Source organism: Balaenoptera ricei, chromosome 14 (genome assembly GCF_028023285.1).
Source record: "Balaenoptera ricei isolate mBalRic1 chromosome 14, mBalRic1.hap2, whole genome shotgun sequence".
Taxonomy (NCBI): domain Eukaryota; kingdom Metazoa; phylum Chordata; class Mammalia; order Artiodactyla; family Balaenopteridae; genus Balaenoptera; species Balaenoptera ricei.
This window is the reverse complement of record NC_082652.1, coordinates 79,816,948-79,830,338: the sequence shown is the minus strand read 5'-3', so window position 1 is coordinate 79,830,338 and position 13,391 is coordinate 79,816,948. Positions and strand designations below refer to the sequence as shown.

The 13,391-nt window shown below is 35.5% G+C and overlaps 1 pseudogene; it reads right to left on the bottom strand.

Moving 5' to 3' along the window:
- Positions 1-12,141: 12,141 nt before the first annotated feature.
- On the bottom strand, positions 12,142-12,525 carry LOC132348180 (nuclear transport factor 2-like; annotated as a pseudogene).
- Positions 12,526-13,391: the final 866 nt, after the last annotated feature.

Sequence of the window (13,391 nt, the reverse complement as noted above, 5' to 3'; positions counted from 1 at the left end):
TAGTCACTTTGCATATATTTACATACATTTAAACAAAGATGTCAAGAGAAAAATGTAACACAAAATAAAAGCAGGTTAAACACTTCAGAATCAAGAGGACCAGGGCAGTTATAATTATCGTAGGTAAGAAAAGAAAACCAGGAAATTAAGACTGGGTCAGGATGAAGGTGTCTTTCTCTCAGTCTTGGCTTCCTCCTACTTATGCTTTTCAAGCATGCTATTGGGAGGAAACTCTCAGTAAGGGGGAAAAAAAGGCTTTGCAACTCTCTGAAAGGAATCAGTTTATTTCTCTGTAGCTATTTTGCTTTGTAGATAAGGATAATTTTCATTCAAGGGGCTAATCCATTGTTCTGATTTCCATATTGAACTCCAGGGCAACCCCACAGTTGCATCATCAGTGAACCACTGAACTCTGCCACGTGGTGGAATTATGATGGTAGTAGTTTCATAACCATTTGTTAATATCTGCGCTGCTGACTTCCATTGCTTTTAAATTATGCCACAGTCCTAATGATTGTAATGTCATTCTCCTAAGAATGCTTAAAAGAGACATCTCCAGATAGCCCTGTGAGGTGGGAGCATCATAGTCAATTTTCAGAGATAAGAATGGGAAATGGGGTAAGAGAGGAGGTGAAATTGAATGTATATTCTAAACTCTTTTAATACTCTACATCTCTGATAAAACTTTTTAATAAAAAAGCTTTATTTTAAATACTATTGCAGAATATATATTTACAAAGAGTGAAACCAAGAATTCTTACTTTGTCCAGATAACACCAGGTCTGTTCAGTTGCTGCACTGTCCTTGCAATTACTTTTGTGATGACAGTGAATAAACTTAGCTCCTCCACCAAATATGCTTAAGGATAATTTCACACCCCAGTGCAAGGCAGCTGCTTCTGTCATGGCCAGTGTTTAACAGCTCAGAGCAAGAGCACATGGGAGCATCAGAAAGGAAGCATAGTAGACTATTTCAATTTGAAACCATGGCATCAAGAATATTGTGTGTTATCTCCACATTCACACTTTTTTTCCCCCACTGAACAATTCCAAAGGGATAATTCTAAAGAAATCCTAGTTATGGTGTGTTTAGCAAAATATTTCTAATAACTTTTTAAATAAGTTGGGCTTATCAAGATCATGATAAATTTTGCCTGGAGTCTTTTTCTCTTTTAATTTTTAAACTCAAGTATGTTTTGAGTGTGTTTTCATTTCATTTACACTTAGCCTACCAGGCTGTAGTATTCCAAGAGTTATTTGATGTTGGAGAAGTTCTGTACATTTTTTATAAGCCATGTTAAGCGTTTCTCTTTGAACCATAAAGTTGTATTTTTGCCATCTCGAAGTGGAAATCACTCTGTAAAAATAACATAGAGTTCCTAAATGCAAAATCACTAAGAGGGAAAAAAAATGTATTGCAAATTCTTTGTCATCCAAGAAGATGATACCCATCTACAAAGAACCAAAGGTTGCTCCATTCTTTAATAATCTCTGGAGACAGATGGAATTTGTGGAAGGCTATCATCATAGCATTGAAGCAAACAACCGATCATCTGATGGTTCTGTCAGAAGATCAATATAAAGTTACAAAAAAGGGGGGAGGGTGAAATTGCTATTGAGTATCATGCCTACATTTCTCTTCCCCATCTAATTTTGTTGATGAAATCTTTCACTTTTGAGGTGGCATATATATTTTACATAAAAGGATTGAAATTCAGCAGCTAATTCAGTTTTTTAGTCCCCTCTTCTTTTCTTTCCTTTTATCCAAGAAACTAGCCACTGTTTCTTACTGATGCATTTAGATATTTTAAAGCCAAGGGTAACCTGGACAAGGGCTTATTTTCAGTATTTTCAAGGAACAAGGTTCTATCATTAGTGTATAGACCCAGAGCTTTGAATGATAGGGCTTAAAATTTTTCACTGATGAACATGTAGATTTTACAGTGGAGAAAGTGAACCTGCCTACTCTGATCTAGGACAGGCCTTGATAAATAAAAATCCAGAGAGTGCATCTACCATGGGAATGGGGGCAAGATAGGAAAGTGGGAAGGCAGAACAAGGCCTACTCACAGTCATAGAGGCCCTTTCAGTGGTGGTCAGATATGGTTTTTATTTTGGGAACTGCAGTCCATTCTTCAGAAATGTTCTTTAGACAAATCAGATGCAAGAGTCATGGTTCTGGTTGTAGAAGGGGGATTGCAGGAAGGACAAAGGTCTTCCCTGTTGGCTTCTTTCATTTGCCCTTCAGCGACCCCTCCTAGCCAACCCCAGCATTCCTGAGGGGTAGTCTGACAACCACTGTGACTGATGCCAACTCTCTCATTTTACAGGTGAGGAAACCTAAGGCAACAGAAGTGCAGCAATTTTTATCCATGTGACACTAATTAATGTTTTTTGGCAGAAACTAAGTTATTTCCATTGCACTATGCCAGAGGTTGACAAACTTTTTCTGTAAAGGGCCAGATAGGAAACATTTAGATTCTGTGGGCCATCTGGTCTGTGGGGATTATTCGACTCTGCTGTTGTAGTGAGAAAACAGACATGACAACACATCACCAAATGGGTTGGTTGTGTTCTAATACAATGTTATTTATGGAAACTGAAATTTGCATTTTATATATTTTTCATGTGTTCCAAAATATATTCTTACAGTCTTTTTCAAAAAATTCAAAAAAGTAAAGATCATTATTGGCTCCTGGGACTATACAAAAATAGGTGTCATACTATATTTGGCTTACAGACCATAGTTTGTCAACCCTTGTACTATATCACCTCTTTATCCAACTTAAATGGTCCTTTTCATGCACTACCTTAAAATAGTGTAGATTTTTTGGGGGGGAGGGTCCATAAAAGTGTCATTTTTTTCCCCATTGATGTTTCCCATTCAACCACTCTGCTGCCCTGATCTGTTTATCCTTTGTATTTTCTCCTCCACCCACATCTGATTTCTCCATAGTTTTACCTGAGGGTTCAGAGCAGTTTATTGAAAAGTTTGGATTCTCACGACTATTTTGCCACTGAGCATGTGAATATCCATTCACTAAAAATCAGAGCCAAACTTAGTTCGACTTCCTGTCCATATCCAATCCTTCCAATTTCAGTGATGTTATTGAGTGACAAGACCTGGTTTCCTGCCTTCTCAATTCTCATGATGCTGTTGAAAGATACACTCTACTTCATTTTCTCAGCTTTTGTTCTCCTCAGCTGGATTTTTCTAAAAGGATGAGGGTCAATAACAACAGAAGCAGCAACATTTATAATAAGACTAATTAAATAATAACTGACATCTTCCAGCAACCATTATGAGATACAATATAACATAATAGTTAAGGGTGTATAATCTATCTGCAGACCTTCTAGGATAATCCCAGCTCTGCCACTTTTATCTGTGTGATGTTGGGCAATTTATTTAAGTTGCCTCAACTTCAGTTTCTTCATATACAAAATGGTGATGACAATAGCAGTATATTCCTTATAGAGTTTCAGAACCAAATGATTTAATATATGTACAATTCTTTAAACAGTGAGTGGTAAATGGTAAGTGCTATAAATATAGCATTGTTCAGTGCTCAGATTGTTCATTGTTCAGATTCAGTTAAAATCTAGGCATTGTCTGTGTATATGATGAAAATAATATTTAAGAATTATTGAACGCTTACCACAGAAATCAGGCAGTACTCTAAAGTCTTTCTACACATTGAATGGTTTAATTTTTAAAATAATCCTCTGAGATAGATACTATTGAAATGTATTTAAAGATGAAGGAACTGAGATAAAGAGAAATTATTGCAGCTAGCCCAAGGTCACATACCTGGTAAATGGTCAAGTCATTCCTGAAAGCAAAATAATTAAGAGTGAATCCTGAACAGATGTAGGTTGAAAAGTTCATATGATCCTATAACTGAAGTCCAAGTGTCAGGTGAATTCAGGCTTTGATAGTTCCTGGAATATTAAATATAAGAGGCATCTCTTGAAACCTAGAAGAGTGAATTTTAAAGAAAGACAAGAAAGTACTGCTTTACATAGTGGGCAGAAAAGCCATGGAATTTATTACCTCAAGAAGCTGTAGAGGCTTCTAGAAGCCCAACCTAACCATGTATGATTATTTTTGGGGGGAGGAGGAAATCAGTGTATTTCCCCTGTCCTACATACTACTTGTTAGGTTAAAGAATGACAGTTTGAATAAAATATTAGACTGGTTTAGAATAGTAATTTTATATTATTTTTGCCTTAGTAAGTTTTATTTTCCATTTTTAAAAAAGTTTCTCCCCCTTGCTTACACTCTAATCAAATGGTGGCTCTCAGAACAGCAGGAGGTGGGAGGACACCTCTAAACACACTGGATCCCAGCTTAACAGACTCTGGTGTATAACCCCAGATGGAAGCCTCTTTTCCCATCCTTGTCAAGAGCCAGCCTCAGAAGACTGACAATTAACTCAGGATCAGAAGGGATTGTTTTGAGAGCATCTACAAAAATTTAAACACCCCAGTGCGACAACTACAGGCATTTTAGACAATCATGAGTTTGAAATCTAGGGGCACGTTAATATGTTATTTGGCTCAAAATGTTTCCCACTATGTTTTCTTGTAGTTTGTAAAGACTGAAACTTCGAAAGACATTAATTAATTGCTGACAGTTTTACCAACATGCAGTGGGAAAAAATGAACAAACAAAAACTAAAACGATTTTGGCTAAACAATTGTGTTGTTGAAAAATACTTTTTTCACCTTTAGGTATAAAGCATTTCGTTATAGAGTTTTCAGATATTGCCAAGGGTTTACACATACTTCAGCCTACACAAGCATAATTTCCTTCTTTTCCTCTGGTGCCCGGTTATCTTCTCCTTTACCCTTGAAGTCGGGTAAAAATAATGTCTTGATATAATAATTGGTTGTGAATCAGTCATTTCAGTGAGTTATCTTGCTCCACAAACCTGCTTTCATTTTTGTGGTTCCTACTTTAATAAATGATATCACTGGAGCTAGAAACCTCAGAATCAACTCAGAATTACCCATAGTCTACCAGATCCACACTGGCAAGTTGATCCTACCTTGGGAATACATATCTGATATCACCATAGCCGCTGAACTTACCAAGATCTTGATCATTACAGTAATTTTTAAAGACAGCCTCCATGCCACTTCTTTTCAAAAGCCTTCTTTAAGCCCTGAGTAGAATTAGTTACTCCATCATCTGTATTTTTATAGCATATTAAAAAAAAATTAAAACAAAGCCATAAACAGTCATTGGAAATAGATAGGAGTTTGAATCTTAGCTCTGCCACTTATCATAAGCAGGTGATTTAACTTCTCTGAGCCTCAAAGCATATCTGTAAAATATGGAACCAGGAGGTTTTTGTAAAGATGGAATGAGCTAGCATAGTGGTAAGCATATTTTTGGTGATCAATAAATATTAGTTTTCTTCCCAATATTCATTACAACCTCTGTCACCTATGTGTGATTGTGTGTATAAGTGTATATCTTGTGTGAGCTCCTTGAAGACAGGAACCTTGCAGTACATAGTAAGTGTCAATAAACATTTGTTGAATTAAGTCCTAAGTCTATGTCTTTCCTTCAGTTATATTAACACTGTAGTCTCAATAAAATTATTTTTTTATTTAAATAGATAAGTTGAATGACTTACTTTATTAATTTTTATTATTTTACTTTCTTATTTTTTTCTCCAAGAATTTGATGGGAAAATCAATATGTGATTATCTGAGCTATATCAATTAAAATAATAAAAATGAAAACAATGAATAAAAACATTGAAAACAATAGCAGTAATAGGTTTCTTTTTTTAAGTCAGATGTTTGACATCATAGGAACTATATATATATATGTATATATATATATGTGAGTGTAACTATAAAAGTAAGTTTTTTTAAGGATAGGTATTCCATATTTAAAAATATGGGCCTTAATGTTAAAATTATAGCTAAAAACGCTAAGAGCCCAGATCCATTAATATTAGAAACAAGTGGTAGAATCTAATGTCAGGAACTAATGACTCCATAATATAAGGAACATATTTTAATTGAAAATAAAATCCATAGCCTATTTGCGATCAGTGCTTTAATGGTTGCCACCCAGGAATGGGAGGAGGAAGGAGTGAAGAGAGCCCCTTCTGCACAATAGAACTTCTCCAGTCTAAGCCAGTTGACTTCAATAGGGCAAAGCTAACTTTACGTGTACTGTAAAGAGAATCCCATTTCTGAGAATGTGGACCTTTTTCCTGTGACTGCATCTCCCTTTCTCTAGTAGGTCCCCAACAAAAATATAGCTTCTTGAGGGCCAGTGTCATATTCTACCCTGCTGCTTACTGTGCCTTGGTCAGGCTGCATATGTCCTAAGCTCCAATAGCTACCTAAAAATATCATTGTTTCTCTTTTGTGTCTTTTGGTTACTTCATCTTTACTGCATGAATGGGCCTATTTCTCCCAGTGCCTGGACTTTATTAAACCAGTATCTCTCTCTCCCTCTAGTTGTCCATAGAATACTACACAGATGGCTGCATCCCTGTAAGATTTCAGATTTCTAGGGGAAAGATACCAATTTGTGTCTCTTGTAAGCAAGAGCATCTTGTGATAATTTGTTATCCATTATGTATTTTAGCAACTTTTTATTTTGATACCATTTTTCACTTGCACAAAAGTTGCAAGAATAGTAAGAGGAATTCCTATATACCTTTTCCCCAGATTCAGCAGCAATTGTTTACTTTTTGTTCTGTTTGCTGTGTGTGTGTTTACATATCTATATAGTCGACTAGACATCTATATGTATGTGTGTATGTACATATGTATCTATCATTTATTGACCTATAGTGGAGTCTTGTTATTTGTAGTAGTTATGTTCTATAAATCTTCCTTGAACACTGAATTAGTGAATACTGCATCTTTGCTCTTAGAAGAAATACAGGAGTATATTCCTCTGAATCTCTGGTCACAACCATTTTTAATCAAGTGATCAACACATAACTTTGTTTTGTGTGTTTCTGTTTAAAGACACCTTATTTAATATATAAATATAATAAATATTATTACTTAAAATATTTATTGATTTATTAACAGTATAATCAATATAATCAATAATGTCGATTCATTAACATTGAACTTTTGACCAAGAGCACTATAACTCATGTCTGAAAGAAGATTACATAATGCACACATTTTCTCTGTAAGGCACATTATAGCCTTCTTGAACTTAGGATCACTAGACACCACTTCTTCACTGCAATTGGGGGTCATTTTAAACATCAAAATCACCACCAAAAAGCACAAAAATGCAGAAAAAGTGGCACTAAATAGACCTCGAAAAGGACGTGTGTTTACAACATGAGGGCTGAAACAAGAAGGCCAAGTGTGTCCTTGTTCTGCCTCAACCGGGAACATGCAAGTCAGGAGACTCAAATTTTTTGCTGCTCTGCCCATGCCTATGAATGATTGGTAAAGTACTGTGCGTATTGATTTTTGGGTTACAAATAAATATAAAGAGTAGGCAGATTCACAAAATTGGATTCTGTGAATAATGAGGATTAGCTGCATATATATTTGACCCATATATTTATGTGTTCATATCTTTTTCTGAACCATATGAGAGTAAATTGGAGATGTATCTATTTACCTATAAATGTGTTTTTTCCTAGGAGCAAAGACATTCTCTTACAAAACCAGTACAGTGACCAAAGTCAGAAAATTTAATAGTGATAAAATACAATCTATATTCCATATTCATATTTTATCAACTGCCCCAGTAATGTCCTTTATAGATATTTTCTGTTCCCCCCAGGTCTAGAATTCAATGCAGGGTTATGCATTTCCTTTAATTTTCATGTCTCTCATCTCCTTTAGTTTAGAACAGTTTCTTTTTATTTGTGTCTTTTGGTGTTGATATTTTAAACAGTTATTTTGTAGACTGTTCCCCTATTTGGGCTTCTCTAGTGTTTCTTCATAATGAGATTGGCGTAATACATTTTAGTAGAACTATCACAGAAGTGTGCTGTAATCATCTCAATGCATCATATCAGAGGTACGTGCTATCGTGGTTTGTCCCTAGGTTAAGGTGGTGTCTGCCAAGTTTTTCTACTATTTTCCCTTTGAAATTAATAAGCAATTAATGGAGAGGAAGTTACTTGGAGACTATACAAATATCCTGTTTCTCAAACTTTTACCCACTAGTTTAAGCATCCTTGTATATTTATTGGTTCTACACTAAGGAAGAACTTCCCCATCTATTTATGTACTCTAATTTATTTATATCTAAATGTAGGTATGAATTGTTATTTTATTCAAAGGGATGTAAGCCATTTCAATCAATATTTATTTTAACATTCAAGTTGTCCAAAATTTGTCCAGTGGGATCCCTTTCAAACTGGCCTGTATTCTTTAAATATACCTCCAGCATTCATTCAGCGCTTCCTTACTTTATGGTGCAGCAAGATGTTTAGGCTTTTCTTAAAAATATCCCTGCTTTCTTTTAGTGGAGAATGGTCCCGAGAAACCAAGATTTGGGTGCTAGGTATGTTCAGTGCTACTGATGGATCACTGCTTCTAAATCCCTTCATCAGAGAGCTACGAAGTATATGTGTGTAGGTGTATATGTGCACACACACTCACACATATATAGACATATCAGATACATAGACATCCATATCTATATAAACACACATGTATATGTGTGCACATGTAATACATATGTATAGATTTGTATTTATTTCTATCTTTGTGTGTGTGTATATATATATATTTATAGGTTTATACTAATATCTCTAGTTCCAATCCAGCACTGCAGAATGCATTCTAGTCATCCCTTTTTCCATATTTGTAGCTCCTTCTCCAATAATGAGAAACCTAGCTTTCATTATCCTCAATATAGTTACACTTTTGTTCAAACTAGAGTATATGGAATACAGTTTTTAAATTCCTGACTCATACCACTGTGAAAAAAAAAGCAAACCTACAAACTGGAATTCAATATCTATTTACAGTGTTTTAGGTTAAATGTACATAGAATGAAATGCACACCTCTCAAATGTACAATTCAATAAGTTTTGATGAATGTACCAATACCCCTTGTTCTTTCTGAAGTAAATCTGTCATTCATATCATTGTTCCCCCTGTGTGTAGTGCATCCTTTTTTTTCCTGGCTGCTTGCAGTTTGACTATGATAAGCTTGAGTGTGGTTTTCTTTGTATTCATAATGCTTGTGCTTTGCTTGTCTTCTTCAAACTGTAAGTTTATGTTTCAGCAAATTTGAGAACTTTTCTGCCATTATTTCCTCAAATATTTTTCTGTCCCATTCTCTCTTTTCTCTCTTTCTGTGACTCTAATTACTCATATGTTAGACTGCTTGGTATTGTTCCTCATGTCGTTGAGGATCTATCCTTTTTCTCTCCTTTTCAGATTAGATGGTTTCTACTGCTCTGTCTTCAGGTTCACTGATCCTATGTCTTCCAGATCCAATATTCTGCTCATCTCATCTACTGATTTTATTTATTATTACTGAGGTAAAATTGGCATATAACATAATATTAGTTTCAGGTGTACAACATGATCATTCAGTATCTGTATGCACTGTGAAGGGATCCCCACAGTAAGTCTGTCTAGTTACCATCAGTCACCATACAAAGATACAATTTTATTTTATTTTTTTTTCTTGTGAGGAGAACTTTCAGGGTTTACTCTCTTGGCAACTTTTAAATAAGCAATACAATAGTATTGACTATAATTTCCATGCTTACATACATCCCCATGACTTATTTATTTTATAACTAGAAGGTTGTACCTCTTGACCTACGTATTTCTCCTACCCCCATCCCCTTCCCTTCTGGCAACCACCAGTCTGTTCTCTGTATCTATGAGTTTTGTTTTGTTTGTTCTTTTTTTTTTTTTTTTAGATTGTATATATAAGTGAATATCACATGGTATTTGTCTTCCTCTGTCTGATTTATTTCATTTAGTGTAATACCCTCAAGGTCCATCCATGTTTTCACAGATGGCAAGATTTCCTTTTTAATGGCTAATATTCCATTTTTTATATATGCCACATCTTGGTTATCTGTTCATCTACTGAGGGGTGCTTAGGTTGCTTCCATATCTTGGCTATTGTAAATAATGCTGTGATGAACACAGGTGTGCATATATCTTTTTAAATTAACGTTTGTGTTTTTTTCAGATAAATACCCAGATGTGGAATTGCTAGACCATATGGTAGTTCTATTTTTTAATTTTTTGAGGAACCTCCGTACTGTTTTTTGTAGTGCCTACACCAATTTACATTCCCACCAACAATGCACAAGTGTTCTTGCCAACACCTGTTATTTCTTGCCAACACTTGTTATTTCTTGTCTTTTTTGAGAATAGCCATCCTAACAAGTGTGAGGTGATATCTCATAGTGATTGTGATTTGCATTTCCCTGATAATTAGTGATGTTGAGCATCTTTTCATGTGCCTGTTGGCCATCTGTATGTTTTCTTTGGAAAAATGTCTATTCAGATGCTCTGCCCATTTTTTAATTGGATTGTTTGTTTTTGCTATTGAGTTGTATGAATTCTTTGTGTATTTTGGATATTAATCCCTTATTATAAATATGATTTGCAAATATTTTCTCCCATTCAGTAAGTTGCCTTTACATTTTGTTGATGGTTTCTTTTGCTATGCAGAAACTTCTAGTTTGTGGTAGTCCCATATGTTTATTTTTGTTTTTGTTGCCTTTGCTTTTGGTATCAAATTCAAAAAATCATTGCCAAGACCTGTGTCCAGGAGCTAGCTGCCTATGTTTTCTTCCAGGAGTTTTATGGTTTCAGGTGTTATATTCATGTATTTAATCCATTTTGAATTAATTTTTATGTATGGTGTAAGATAGTGGTCTAGTTTCATTCTTTTGTATGTGGCTGTCCTCATCCAGATTTTTAAAATTTCACAAATTGTACTACTGGGTCTCCATTTTTTGTGGTTTTTCTTTCTCTTATGAAAGTCTCTATTTTTTTGCTCTGTATTTTCCTCTGAATCCTTGAACATATTTATAACAAAACAGCTGCTTTATATTCTGACCTCCCTGTATATTTCAGTTGGTTCCTGATGGCTGATATCTCATTTCAGCATGAATAATAATTTTCTATGTTTTTCTTATCTAGGAATTTTTGTTTTTAAACAGAAAATTGTGTATGAAACATTCTAGAGACTAAATTCTGTTATCTTCCCCTGGAGAATGTTCGTAATTGTTTTATTAGGAATTAATCTGCTTGGACTCAAACTCTAAAAGCTAGCTCCTTACAGTTGGCAGCAGCTAAAAGCTGTAACTGTCTGTCACTTTCTGTAAGACACTAAGGAGTCTCAGCTCTTCATAGATCAGGGGTCAACCAAGGCTTTGGGCAGATTTTAAATGCAGAATTTTGGACTTCCTCATACTGTGGCTCTCTCTTTTCCAGGGTTTCCTTTAATAGATTCTAGGTAGTATGACAGTCCTAAAACCAGGCCAGTAAGACCCATGCTTTCTGCCTAAGGTGCAGACATCCCACACTGTGCAGAATGAGGACTTTCCTCACATGAAAAGTTGAATAAATGCAAAGTTACCAAGTGAATTTTTCTGTTTTAAAGGTAACTCTCTTCCAGTTTCTTGCTGCTTCTGGCCACTTGTTTTCTCTCATTTTCTCCAGTATTTATGATTTTATCTGCAGGAGTTTTCATCCAATACCAGCTACTCTGCCATCACCAGAAGTAAAATTCCATTAACTTTTAATGATGTACCATTTGTTGTTATTTTTATTTCTTTCATTGTTGTTAAGAAAATTTTCATGGTTTTATTGTATCATGAGGCAGTGAAACACCTGAACAAATCAATATCTGGGCCGTGAGACAGCTGCTTTCTCCTTCACTTCTTTGGGTTACTAGAGCAACTTGTCAGTAGATTTTAAAAAAAAAAGACAACCTTTTGCATTACTTAAGTCTTTCTAAGGCGTGGTCTGGTACAACACAAACTTCTCCTGTCAGATGCAACCAGTCTAAGCGTTCAAACATCATGTGCAGTGCCTCAGTAGCAGCAGCGCACCTGCCCACTCCCACCGTGGCCCTGCTCATTTGTGTATGATATTTGGAGCATCTGGAGGAGTGTGAATAGTATCGGGAAGAGGAGGGAGGAGGTCAGCCGAAGTTGTGCAGGGCAAGCCTGAACATGTCACTGGTGTGAACCCAAGCATCATTGATGTTCTTTAATGGGAACATCTAGTGGAACCCCATGACAGGGTCTTCATCGGCCTTGAGCTGGTCCACAACCATGCTGATGATGCAGCTGTCTGGCCTGGGCTGAGGGTCCTGTGCTGTGATGCTGTCCTGGATTTTCTGGAACGGAAGCCTAGACAATTTCTCCACCGTGGCAGCTTTCCCCTGGAATTGCTGTCCTTCCCAAGTAAGGCATGTCGCGTCAAGATAACTTGCGCCTGGTTGGGTTCTGTCGTTATCAAATAACTGGTAGTAATGTTGAATGAAGCTGGATACAGTCTGCTCCCAAACTGGCTTGTCTCCCATTCTGGGGTGCCACCCGGCCTCATTGAGACCCGAGGAGCTGGCACAATGGCGGCAGCAGTGGCGGCAACCCAGTGTGGTCTTCTCCCACCTTCCCTTGCCACCCCGCTGCACTCTGTTGTTTTTATTTCTAAAAATAAGTCTTTATTGTAGAAAATGTAGAAAATGCAAAAAAAAAAAAAAAGAAAAATAAATTGTATTACTATTTTCCAGAAATAACCATTATTAACATTTTGAAATACTAAAGTTTTCCCTCTGCAATTTTTTCACACCCATGAACTCACACACACAAAATTGGTGTATATATGCTACTTTGTATTCTGATTTCTTCATTTAACATATCATGAATATTTCCATTTGATTACATATATTTTGTAATGACATTTTAATTATTAAATAATATGCTCTCATGTGGATGTACATTTATTTAACCATTATCGTTGACCACTTGGATTGATGCCAATTTTCACTCTGTTAAATAGGACTGGGAAACACCTTATACATTAATCTTTTATAGCATGTTGTGTTATTTCATTAAGATTGATTTCCAGAAATAAGGGTGCTACGTCAAAAGTATAAATATTTAAGAATTCTTGCTCTTCCTTGATTTTTTAAAAAAATCAATTTATACCTAAATTGGTTGCACAGGAGAGTTTTGACTCACAACTTCTATACATACAGGCATTATTGTAAAATATTTCCAATTTGACAAGGGAAAAGTGATAACTCACTGTAGGTTTAACTTGCGTTACTAGTGAGATTGAACATTAAATATGTTTATTGGCCATGTGTAATTATTTTCGGGACTATCTATGTATTTTACCAATTTTTCTATTTGGATGCTGTTCTTATCTTATTGATTTGTAAGA